The sequence below is a fragment of the Heptranchias perlo genome, chromosome 36 (genome assembly GCF_035084215.1).
Source record: "Heptranchias perlo isolate sHepPer1 chromosome 36, sHepPer1.hap1, whole genome shotgun sequence".
In the NCBI taxonomy this organism is placed as follows: Eukaryota; Metazoa; Chordata; class Chondrichthyes; order Hexanchiformes; family Hexanchidae; genus Heptranchias; species Heptranchias perlo.
In genome coordinates this window covers 7,998,989-8,012,351 of record NC_090360.1, presented here as the reverse complement: position 1 = coordinate 8,012,351, position 13,363 = coordinate 7,998,989, and the positions used below count along the sequence as shown (strand labels likewise).

Here is a 13,363-nt window from a genome sequence, read left to right as displayed (position 1 = left end):
AGGAGGAGAAGGAGGGCAAATCCTATAAAGAACTTTCAAGCAAGGGGTAGTGAAAGACTCCCATCACCTCAAATACTTGGGTGGTTTCAAACCTTGATGTAACAAATACCCCAAATCGGAACCTCAGGTGTCTCCAGATGTCGGGTTCAGAGGTTGAAAGAAAAGTTTTTCATGAACCCAGGAAAGAGAAGGAACATCCTTGTTTATATTCCAAACTCTCAGTATCCTGAATTTATCTATTATCCCAACGGGTACTGCATTAAGCAGATTAAGGATTAGTTTTTTACTTTTCAAATTTGTAAACTCCCCATTTACACCATTACTATAAATTTTAGAATGTAGAGACGATGGCCTCCAGTTTAGCGATGGCTGTCAATTTAAGGGAGCTTGTGAGCAAATGCATTATGCACATTACTGGAATGATACTTATGACAAACTGCAGTCAAGATACTCTGCACTCTTATCTGTGAAGTAATTAATCATACAAAAATCTTTACTGGTTGGTTCACAAACATTAAGTTTAAAAAAAAATAGCAACCTTGTGTCTTATTTTATTAACCGTAGTTATTCATTCAGCATATATAAGAACATATGAACAATGATGGAAAAGAAAAGCCCCTCTGGTCCATCCAGCCTGTTCCACACAACTGTGATACCTTATGCATCACAATATATGCCCTCCTCACCCCACCCGAAACCATTTGATCTCCTGGGAGAGGCGAAAACCAGAAAAAAAAACCCAGGCCAATTTTGGGGGACAAAATCTGGGAAATTCCTCTCCGACCCCCTTTCATGTCCTCAAGATGTCCCAAATCGCCCATAAGGAAGCCCATCCAATTTTTCATCCATTCATTTAAATGGACAGAATATCAGGCAGCCTCCCTTATGGTCATGCAGTGCTCCCTGCTCGATTTACCTCTATTCATTGTGCCCAGGCAATCCAATACGCCCATACGCTGGAAAATCTACCCCATCTGCTGCTATCCGATATAATCAATGCTATTTACCACCATCATTTCAGCTTATCATAAGCCTCGGATATTGCTGGAGTAACTTCTAATTGTCAGCTTGGTTTAGTTGGTAGCACTCTTGCATCGGAGTCAGAATGTCGTGGGTTCAAACCCCAACCCCTCCGGCGTTTGAGCACATAATCCAGCAACGAGGGCGTACTGCACTGTCGGAGGTGCCGTCTTTTGGATGAGACGTTAAGCCAAGACTCTGTCTGCTCACAACATCATTTGAAGAACAGCAAGAAGGTGTCCTGACCAACATTTCTCACTTAACCAACACCATCAAAAATAGATTAACTGGTCAATTATTTTATTTGCTGTTTGTGGGGACTTGCTACGTGCAGATTGGCTGCTACATTTTCCCACAAACAACAGCGACTACACTTCAAAAATAATTCATTGGTTATGAATTGCTTTGGGACATCCTGATAACCTGGAAGCTACTATATAAATGCAAGTTCCTTCTTTCTAAGTAAGCAAATGCCATGACCAGCATTTCAAACCATTCTCCTTTCAGTTTTTTTGAATAATATATAATAATAGATAAAACTTTCTGTGTGATTATTGAACCCTGCAGAGACTTACCTGAGATGAACCTGAAGTAATCAGAGAAATTTAATCTGCTGCAAGCATTTGCCTGTTTAATTTTTTATGACCGTTCTTGCATCAGAGACTGCCCTTGTTATAAACTGCTCTTACACTATGTGTGACCTTTACGAGCTCCACCAGTTCCCGATACATGAGTTCATGCAGTCGGCTGATATCTGGAGGTAATTTGCTATGGCCAAGGTGATTCGTTTTTTTTTTAAACCAGCCTTCGTGAATCCAGGAGGTTCACCTTTAGAATTCAGGCGGCTGATTCAGGGCTCCCTGCGCTGCTAACTGTGAGTGGAGGTGTCACCGCCAATAAAAAGCAGCTGGATGAAAATGCCTACTTCGCAAAGATTTCATTTAATTCGAACAAAGAAGGTGAAGATCTGATCGAAGTGTTCCAAGTTAGGAGAGGATTTAGTGGGGCCAAATCCTCCTGGAAAAAGAACAGCGTGTTAACGACGCACGCCGTTATTAATGCGCAAATCGGCCAGCACATTCAGGGGATGGAGAGATACGCCATGAGTTGCTAATCTCCAGGACTAGTTGGTCGATTTACGCCGCTCTGCTGTTTGCTTCGCACAAACGGCATCTTGCCCTTAGCCTCCCCATTATTTATAAGAATTTGCTGGATTTGCATATTAATTGCCCATTAAACTCCCCGCAGAACGTTAGGGCTCATAATTAATAGCGTAATTATCCTTTTAACAACGTGATGATTGTTAATGCAATGCCAATCAATCTCTCCAGCCCAGAAAGGGAACAATTTAAACTGTTGAGTCTCATTCCTGCATGTAGTAAATTGTTAGGGATTTTAAAAATGTCAAATTTTAAATTTAAATTTTTTTTTCTTACTTTCCCTTTCTCTCCCTCTATCTCTTAACCTAATCTTTCTTTCCCTCTCTTTACTTTTCCCTTCCTGTCCCTGATTTGACTCTTAATTCACCCTCGTTGTCCGTTGTTTCTGTTTCTTTCTCAATCTTTAAATCTAATTGGTCAAGGAGATACACTGTTGGTCCCGTCGTTCACTAAAGTCCCAGTTGCCTCGTTATCAGCTTGCACTTCCAGCGGGTTACGGCACAAAAAGTGTTTTAAGCTGAAGGATGCAGGACAGAGTCTCACTAACGACGTATGCCGCAAGATGCCTCGCTCCAGCAAGATTTGGCCCATTAGGTCAATAGGGAAAAACTATATTCAGTGGTTGGTCAGTGGGCAATTAGAGGATATAAATTTAAGATCGCCACCAAAAGAACAAAGGGGGACATTAGGAGAATTTTTTTAAGCAGAATGCCCGACCAGAAATAGCGGTGGGAACAGAATCCAGAAAAACTTTTAAAAGAGAAATTTATAAATTTTTAAAGGTTATACGGACAGGACTGGGGAATGGGACTTTGAGAGCGATGGGCCGAATGGCCTCCTTTTGTACTGTAAATTTCTATGATTCTTTGAGTACAGATGAGAGAAGCCATTTGGCCAATCTAACTCGACCTTCCATAGAAGCCTACGGTTTGCTCAACAACACGGCATCCGACGGCCTAGTGATTGATTCTGGAATTTTTGTCCCCAATATCATGGAGACCATTCCAGCTTATTGTTCACTCTTGTTTCATAGAGTGGCATTCCTAAGGATGGGGAGAGAGCGGGTGGTGTTGATTGATATGGAGATAATAATATAAAAGGGCTGTGAATGGTGTGCTTGCAATGAGCTGGGATGACAGGATAACCTCTTAACAAATTTAGAGGGTTGGTTGAAAGTTCTCGTCACACAGACCTGGACTTGGTAAACTGGTCATGGACCAAAATGTAGTCATTAGTCCAGATATTTAAATACAGGAAAAATACTCATGTTTCTTTTGGCTTTCTAGACAACTGTTACAAGGTTCTTTCAGTTTTCCTGCCTTATTCCCCCTTTCTCCATTTTAATATTTTTATTTTCTCATTCCCCTTTTCCTGTTTTTTTTTTGTTTTACTCATTTTTCTCTCTGTGGACTTGTTAATTTTTACACCAAAAAGATGAAACCCCCTGGAGCAGACTAAATTCTCAATCCCAGCCCAAATCTCTTGATCTCTTGATATATTTTCTGTTGTACTGACACAACAACAGAAGGTGTCAGACCTTTTGGCCGTTTGAATTTTTTGCCTCATGTGGTAATGGAAAGCAGTGTGTTCGATCGAGGAGCTTTCCTTCCCAATTTTGCTTCTCATTAACTCTCGTCAAACACAACATTTTACAATCATTTCTACCATGTTAATCAGTTAATAACTATTAGTCACGACAAGCTTCTGCTTTGTTGTGACTGACCTACAGTTCCATTTGCAGTGCTGTCCATTCTGTAAATATGTATTACCGTCACTTCCTAATCATTAAAGCAAGTGGGATCAAGTAGACCTGTTTGAGTTTAATCTTCTTGTAGTCTGCTGCTGATGTGGTTTACGCAGTGGAAGTTGAGCGTTTTCACCATTACGACACAGAGTTAAGGCAATTGGCAAAAGAGCCAGAGGCGAGATGAGGAGAAACTTCCTTTAGGCAGTGAGTTGTTATGATCGGGAATGTGCTGCCTGAAAGGGTGGTGGAAGCAGATTCAGTAGTAACTTTCAAAAGGGAATTTGTTAAATACTTGAAGGGGAAAAATTTGCAGGGCTACGGGGGAAAAGGGTAGGTGAGTGGGACTAATTGGATAACTCTTTCAAAGAGCCGGCACAGACACGATGGGCCAAATGGCCTCCTCCTTCTTTGTTGTATCATTCTATAATTTCTGTTCATTGTTTTGTTCCCTAAAGCTCCCAACTCTCCCATTTAAAAAATTATTTAGATATTTCTAGGTAGTTCCCCCCACCTCCATCTAGAATTTCTCCTTCATTCCTCTGACCCTGATGCATTTGCAGACAACAGGGCAAGTGTCAACCTGCTCCCTGAAGTAATGACCTGCCCAGGTGTGATTGTCCCCTTCATCACACCTCAGAATTCCCACTCGATGCAGCCTAGACTGGGAACTAAGAAAGAAAGACTTGCATTTATATAGCGCCAATTCACGAACTCAGGACGTCCCAAAGCGCTTTACAGCCAATGAAGTACTTTTTGAAGTGTAGTCACTGTTGTAATGCAACAAACATGGCAGCTAATTTGCAGGCAGCAATGTCCCACAAACAGCAATGTGATAATGACCAGATAATCTGTTTTTTTAAGTGATGTTGGTTGAGGGATAAATATTGACCAGGACAGCCCAGCTCTTATTTCAATAGTGCTGTGGGATCTTTTACGTCCTCCTGAGAGGGCAGATGAGGCCTTCTTGGTTTAACATCTCATCCGAAAGACAGCACCTCCAACAGTGCAGCACTCCTTCAGTACTGTCCTGGAGTGTCAGCCTAGACTTTGCACTCAAGTCTCTGGAGTGGGACTTGAACCCTCGACCTTCTGACTCAGAGGCGAGAGTGCTACCCACTGAGCCACGGCTGACATCTCTTGAGCAGAACAGCTCTTGAACCTGCATCAATCCTCTCTCCGCAGCACTGAGAGCAACCACGCACCTGAGCTCTGATCGTTTTCGATGGCTGGTACCTGCCAGGTGGGGTTGCTGAAGCAGAAGCATTAGATAGGCACACAATGAAGCTCCACGTTATAATGGGATAGTTAGGGGACTAGAGAAATGAGCTTCAATGTGCCAAATGGCCTCTTCTCATCCTTAACTTTCCCTATTTTAATCGGCAGGAAGTTCTCTAGAAAAGTCCACAAAAGAGCAAATTTTTGGGGCTTCACTGGAGAACAGAGTGTCGCTCGACGGGAGAGTGGATCAGAGAACTGGGCATGGAGGTTAGCGGAAAATCGGACGCTCTGCCAGCCTCACCCGATTCAATGGTGCCACTGAGCAAGGCTTCGTGCCTGTTGCCTCCTTTTACAAAAGTGTACCCCATAATCTCACAATCGGATGATTCTTAACAGTAAGATGCAAATCTGGCTTGTGTTTTGTGTCTTTGTCGTGCCCTCCCGGCTATGTGAAAGACATACAGCAGCCTTATATCATCGGCTGCTGCACAATATGACACTCCCTCTGGAGAACTGTTCAGGGATTTAAGGTAGGGCCATAAAAAAATTTTAAAAATTAAGATGCAAGATAAAAAAGATTTTATTTTTGAGTGCACTCGGCAACAGAGATGGGGGGGTGGGGAAACACAGAGAACAGTGGTATCAAAGCACGGAGAGAGAGGGACTGCTAGAATTTCTGCCTCAAACTCTCCCTTGGTTTAAAAGACGCACCATAAATAGTCATTGAAACGGCAATTGAAATTTCATATATCATTTTGAGCCCTCCCCGATCGTTTTAGGGTCAATGCAACATGGTACTCTGTGCAACAGATCATAAACGTCTCCGATTTGAGCCCTGCTCTATACGGGTATCCAGTCCCGGCCAATACAGCAACAGGTGTGCAGCAATGGAGAGCTAAAATCAGCTGTGGCTCTTCAATCTGATTGCTGTCCAGTGAACCCTCGATATAAGGTGTATGTTTATGGACAACAGCTGATAAGAGGGTTGTGGTTGAAACACACCGTGTTTGAATAGCTGGCTGTCAGTCACTGCCTAGGCTCAAATGTGCAGAAAGCCACTTGAGCTAGGTACGTTACATAGAATTTACAGCACAGCAACAGGCCATTCGGCCCCACAGGTCTTTGCCAGTGTTTATGCAGCACACGAGCCTCTTCCCACCTCTTTTCATCTCACCCTATCGGCATATCCTTCTATTCCTTTCTCCCTCATGTGTTTATCTAGCTTCCCCTTAAATGCATGAATAGCTATGTAACCATTCCTCAATATTGGTCATTATGGTGAATTTCTTGTTTAGTGTTAATTATGTTCCAAATCCTGGTCGAGAAACCATTGCTCATATTGTAGTGATGTCATCTTACGTTGTGTTAAGGAAGCGCCAGTAACAGAGCTGACTTAAATCTTTGATATACTTGAATGACAGCAAACAGACTACTTGCACTTGCAAGAAGAGTGTGAATGTTCCAGCTCTAGGAATTTTTTTTATATGATTGGGTTTATCATGCTTGAAAAATGTTCACACAACACTTTGGGGACGTTTGTTTAAAAGTAGCACAACAGAAATCCACAGTCCAGTGCCCTTTTGTGGGCATTATGCTCGTCTCATTGCGATGCAGAACCCTGAAGGCTGTGACAACAGGCGAACTGAGCTGTTCACGAAAGCAAAATGTAAATCTGGCTCGTGTGTTGTTTCATTGTCGTGCCCTCCCGGCTATGTGAAAGACATACAGCAGTCATATATCATCGGCTGCTGCACAATATGACGCTCCCTCTTGAGAACTGTTCAGGGATTCAAGGGAGGGCCATAAAAAAAAAACAAGATTAAGATGCAAGATAAAAAAACACTTTGTTTTTAAGTGCACTAGGCAACAGAGGTGGTGGGGTGGGGGATACACGAGAACAGTGGAATTAAAGGATCCATCACGGAGAGAGAGGAACTGCTGCAATTTCTGCCTCAAACTCTCCCATGGTTTAAAAGAAGCACCATAAATAGTAATTGAAACGGCAATTGAAATTTCATAAATCATTCTGCTAGCTCTGATGTCAATCTATTAAAGAAAAGGGATCTATTTAAAGTACATTTCCCACATTCCTGTTAATGTATATAACTGTTTTTCACCCACTAGAAGCCTTGTTAACATTATTAACAGGCGAATGCTTAGTGCACTGATGTGACTCATATTCCTTGGTGATATTCTGACAGAGGAGCTTAACCCCTTCAAGATAAATGGGTTAACCCCCGTCAGAAAGGAACGTCATCCAGACATGTTACATCTCCGTCCACCAATATCAACTGTAATTTTCAGCCACATCTTTACTTTTTCTCACTTGATGTTTCCACATGTGGGGGAGTCCAAAACTAGGAGGTCATAAATATAAGATCGTCACTAATAAATCCAATAAGGAATTCAGGAGAAACCTCTTTACTCAGAGAGTGGTGGAACTTGCTACCAGATGGAGTAGTTGAGGTGAAAAGCGTAGATGCATTTAAGGGGAAATTAGATCAGTACATGAGGGAGAAAGGAATAGAAGGATATGTTGATAGGGTTAGATGTAGTACGGTGGGAGGAGGCTCGTGTGGAGCATAAAAGTCGGCATAGACCATTTGGGCCAAATGGCCTGCTTCTGTGCTGTAAATTCTATGTAATTTTACTAGAAGGTTGTTGGCTACATAAATAACAATTACTTGTCGACAAGAGTGAAAATCGGTTGAATATTTTGGAGGGGGGAGGCATTACACTAAGGCACTCTAAGAGTTGAAGGGATGAGAAAGGAGAAAAACATACATTTATGCAGCACATCTTCAGAGCTCTCAGGATGTCCTAAAGCACATCACATACAATGAATTACATAGAATTTACAGCACAGAAACAGGTTATTCGGTCCAACTGATCTATGCCAGTGTTTATGCTCCACACGAGCCTCCTCCCACCTTACTTCATCTCACCCTATCAGCACAACCTTCTGTTCCTTTCTCCCCCATGTGTTTATCTAGCTTCTCCTTAAATGCATCTCTGCTATTCACCTTAACTACTCCTTGTGGTAGCGAGTTCCACATTTTTAATCACTCTCTGGGTGAAGAAGTTTCTCTTGAATTGCCTATTGGATTTATTGGTGACTATCCTATATTTATGGCCCCCAGTTTTGGTCTCCCAAAAGTGGGAACATCTTCTGTACATCTACCCTATCAAACCCTTTCATAATCTTGAAGACCTCTATCAGTTCACCCCTCAGTCTCTGTTTTCTAGAGAAAAGAGGCCCACCCTGCTCAATGTTTCCTGTTAAGTACAATCTCTTGGTTATGGCATCATCCTTGTAAATCTTTTTTGCACCTTCTCCAGTACGTCTATATCCTTTTTTATAATATGGAGACCAGAACTGTACAGTACTCCCAAGTGTGGTCTAACCAAGGTTCTGTACAACATGAAACATAAGAACATAAGCAGTAGGAGCAGGAGTAGGCCATACTGCCCCTCAAGCCTGCTCCGCCATTCAATAAAACCATGGCTGATCTTCAACCTCAACTCCACTTTCCTGCCTGATCTCCATATTCCTCGATTCCCTTAGAGTCCAAAAATGTATCGATCTCGGCCTTGAATATACTCAACGACTGAGCATCCACAGCCCTCTGGGGTAGAGAGTTCCAAAGATTCACAACCCTCTGAGTGAAGAAATTCCTCCTCATCTCAGTCCGAAATGGCCGACCCCTTATCCTGAGACTATGCCCCCTAGTTCTAGACTCTCCAGACAGGGGAAACAGCCTCTCAGTAACTACCCTGCCAACCCCCCTCAGAATCTTATATATTTCAATGAGATCACCTCTCATTCTTCTAAACTCCAGAAAGTATAGGCCCATTCTACTCCACCTTTCCTCATAGGACAACCCTCTCATCCCAGGAATTAATCTAGTGAACCTTCTTTACACTCCCTCTAAGGCAAGTATATCCCTCCTTAGGTAAGGAGACCAAAACTGAACACAGTACTCCAGGTGTGGTCCCACAAAAGCCCAATACAATTGCAGCAAGACTTCCTTTCTCTTGTACTCCAACCCCCTTGCAATAAAGGCCAATATGCCGTTTGTCTTCCTAATTGCTTGCGAAACCTGCATGTTAACTTTTTGTGTTTTGTGTACAAGGACACCCAAATCCCTCTGAACACTGACATTTAATAGTTTCTCACCATTTTAAAAAATATTCTGTTTTTCTATTCTTCCTACCAAAGTGAATAACTTCATATTTCCCCATATTATACTCCATCAGCCACCTTCTTGCCCACTCACTTAATCTGTCTATATCCCTTTGTAGACTCTTTGGGCTAAATTTTAACTGAGAGCCGGGGGGAAGATTTCCGGGTGCGAAACCCGGAAGGTAAGTGGGCGGGAGATTGCGACCTTAATAAGGCCCATCAATTTCACGTTCGGGTTTTGTACCCGGCAGCCAGCCTGATTGACAGCCGGGGATCAGTGGGAGGGAGGGATCGTAGGCCCGGGAGAAGATTGAGGCGGGGGGGTGGGGGTGCGTTGAGGCATGGAGAAGATCGGGGGGGAGGGGGTTGCTGATGAAGAGATCGGGGGGCTCATGGCGAGATCAGAGGTCGCTGGAGATCGGGTGAAGAGCCGGAGGTGAGTGGGGTCCACCATTGGGTGGGCGGGACGATCACGGCCAGTTGAGCTTGTTGGGCCGGGATGAAACACTCCTGCTCCTCCGGACCCACTAGCAGTGAAATAAAGGCCCTCACCTCATGGATCGGGCCCTTCCCACCTGCTTTCACCTGCCGCGAATGGGAAGCGATGGGAAACCTGAACAGGTACGGTTAAATTCGCTTTATTATTCCAATACACAAAATATTAAGTACCTCAAGTATCTCAATGAGGTACACTGCCCTTTTAAGTATCGTCCCGCCGGATTTAAGTGGGGGCGGGACTTCCTGGTGTCTGCTCTCCACACGCAGATTAAACCTGCCGGGGTTAAACCCAGAAGCAGGCGTGTTGGAGCCAGGATGCCGTCCCGCTCTGAAAACTGAGTATTTTTACTCCCCCCCCCCCCCCCCCCGTTCTTGGGGTTAAAATTTACCCTTTTGTGTCCTCCTCACAGCTTACTTTCCCACCTGGCTTTGTATTGTCAGCAAACTTGGATACATTACACTTGGTCCCTTCATCTAAGTCATTAATATAGATTGTAAATAGCTGAGGCCCAGGCACCGATCCCTGCGGGACTCCACTAGTTACAGCCTGCCTACCTGAGAATGACCCGTTTATCCCTACTCCCTGTTTCTGTCCTTTAACCAATCCTCTATCCATGCTAATATATTGCCCCCACTCCATGAGCCATTATCTTGCGTGGCACCTTATCGAATGCCTTTTGAAAATCCAAATATACTACATCCACTGGTTCCCCTTTATCTACCCTGCGAGTTACATCCTCAAAAAACTCCAGTAGATTTGTCAAACACGATTTCCCTTTCATAAAACCATCTTGACTCTGCCTAATTATAGGAATTACTTTTCAGCCCAAAAATTCCTTGGGAAAATACCGTTACCGTTGACTTTGAACGGCTGAGCTTTCTGAAACAAAACGCAGGACAGGCTTCCTCTCCAGCCCTGTGGCAACATGGCATTTGGGGGCTGAAGGCATTGAAAAAAATTAGGAACATAGGAATAAGGCGTAGGCCATTCAGCCCCTCGAACCTGTTCCGCCATTCAGTCAGATCATAGCTGATCTGTACCTCAACTCCATTTACCCGCCTTGGATTGATAATGTGATTTTTTTTTTTTGTTCCCTCAAACAGCTTGTACTTAGCTCCTGGGCTGAACTTCCCACCCGTGACCTTCCGTGGGTGATGTCCATGTTGAGTGTAAATAACAACAACAACTTGCATTTGTATAGCACCTTCAACGTAGTAAAACGTCACAAGGCGCTTCACAGGAGCGATTATCAGACGATATTTGACACCGAGCCACATAAAAACCAACCTCTCAGCTGTCCTAATATCACTTTATGAGCGCCTTAAAGGACTGGAGAAACAATGGGAAAATATTGGCAGCTAGATATTTAAGTATTCAGATATTCAAAGTATTCAAAATGGTACAATACTGTTTAAAAACTCAAATTTACACCAACAGCAAAGCCACTGATGCCCATGAGTGGGAAATCCACTTCATTAAGTGCAAGGAAATACTCTGCTGACATAAGTGATGAGGGTCTATTTCTAATTAACAAGTTACACTTCTGCAACACACTTCACATGCAGGAGGGTGTCTTCACTTTGAGGAGGAGAAACAGTGGACATTGAGCAGAAGGGACTAAGGGAAGATGGAGAGGGCTAGGGTGGGAGAGGACTGCACTTTCGGAGAGAAGGGCCTGAAGGAGGGAGTGAGGTGACAATATGGAGAGAATCAAATGGTAGTTTGCCAGCTGTTAGTCTTGAATCTTGTGATACTCTTATTTCAGATACAAAAACAGCTGTCTTTAATTGTCCTGAAAATGTTAAGACCTGTAATAGCCACGTCCCAGATCCTAACATTGAGTTTATGATCCCCGCCGTAAGAAATTCTCTTGTCACGGACCGAATAGAATATTTGAAAAATGAAAGTGACACTGCCCAATTTTGTTTCTCTTTCTAACCATGTTTGGTTACGAAGCTAATAATCCTCGACATATAATCAGATTTAGTTCATTTCAAATAGTAGGAAGGAGAAAAAAGTAAAAATATCGAATGTGAACTATAACAGAAAATGCCATCTTAAAGTGGAAAGATGGGTTACTGCTCAGACTGGCTCCTCAACAGAACGGTTCTGAGGGTCCCTGCCCAAAATAAGCTGGGGGGGAGAATTTCCATGGGATTCTCCTGATCTCCCGCTCTAAATTTGGTGGGGGGATCAGTGGATACCCTGGAATAACGGCACAAACAGCCACTTTTAGCCCTTTTACCCTTTTCTCCAGGGATCCTGCTGATCTTCCATCGCGGTTATGGTGAGAGAGTCCGTGGGAATTCCTGGCACCTGTCTTTTTTTTATTCGTTTATGGGATGTGGGCGTTGCTGGCGGGGCCGGCATTTATTGCCCATCCCCTAATTGCCCTTGAGAAGGTGGTGGTGAGCCGCCTTCTTGAACCGCTGCAGTCCGTGTGGTGAAGGTTCTCCGGTTTTATCCTTATTATGACTTTTTGTAGTGAGATTTTACAACTGAGTGGCTTGCTAGGCCATTTCAGACGGCAATTAAGAATCAACTGCATTGCTGTGGACCTGGAGTCACTTATAGGCCAGACCGGGTAAAGATGACAGGTTTTCTTCCCTAAAGGACATTAGTGAACCAGATGGGTTTTACGACAATCCGGTAGTTTCATGGCCACCATTACTGATGCTAGTATTTTAATTCCCGATTTTATTTAATTAATTGAATTTAATTAATTGAATTTAAATTCCCCAGCTGCCGTGGTGGGATTTGAACTCATAACTCTGGATTATTAGTCCAGGCCTACTGGATTACTAGTCCGTAACATAACCACTCATGCTACCGTACTCACTTTTCTCTCCTTCAGAAGCTGGCTGATCTGTTTTGGTATTTCCGGTATTTTCTGTTTAGTATTTTAGCGCATGTCAGAGTGCGTTCCCCTCTGTCCACTTCGGAGTTGGTCAGCAGTGACTTGAAGCGCACTTGATTCAAAGAACGCTGGCCGTGTCTTCATCCCTGCCCTTGACTCTCGCTCATTGTAAGAAAACAGACTCTTCAATTGTTGCCCGTAATAAACCGCAGTCTGAGAAGAATTCATATGTGTGGAGTAGAAGATTAATGAATAATAATAAATTCTCATCTTGAAAACATGCCACTGTAAATACAAAGACAGTTAATCAGTTTGTGCTGATTCGTTCATCATAATATAGAGCGCACGTAACGTTCGATGAAATGATTTTGTCAAGTCAAATTTCAATTCTCCATGAATTGTTATGAGACGTGATTGAGGATTGAAACTCTATTTTACATTGGCCTTGAGTGTAATCAGTAATACTACTACTGGAAATACATCTCATGTGATGCCCACCTAAGAGAGGCTAGGACTGAATAAGCTGAGGAATTGGTGATCCTTGCCACAGATGCTTGATTAACGGTGTTGCTGATGTAGGCCAGATAATTGCTTAGGAACACTCCAGAGACAATTGAAACTGTGTAGGAAGGGAGGCCCTTCCAATGCGCACAGCCAGGTATAATCACCGTGCTCCTCT

General features: G+C 43.3%; 1 protein-coding gene across 3 annotated transcripts in view; it reads left to right on the top strand.

Annotated features, from left to right (window-relative positions):
- The window catches only part of camk2g2 (calcium/calmodulin-dependent protein kinase (CaM kinase) II gamma 2), a 312,868-nt gene that overhangs the window by 200,298 nt on the left and 99,207 nt on the right, over nt 1-13,363 (top strand). The gene's annotated exons all lie outside the window — the stretch shown is intronic.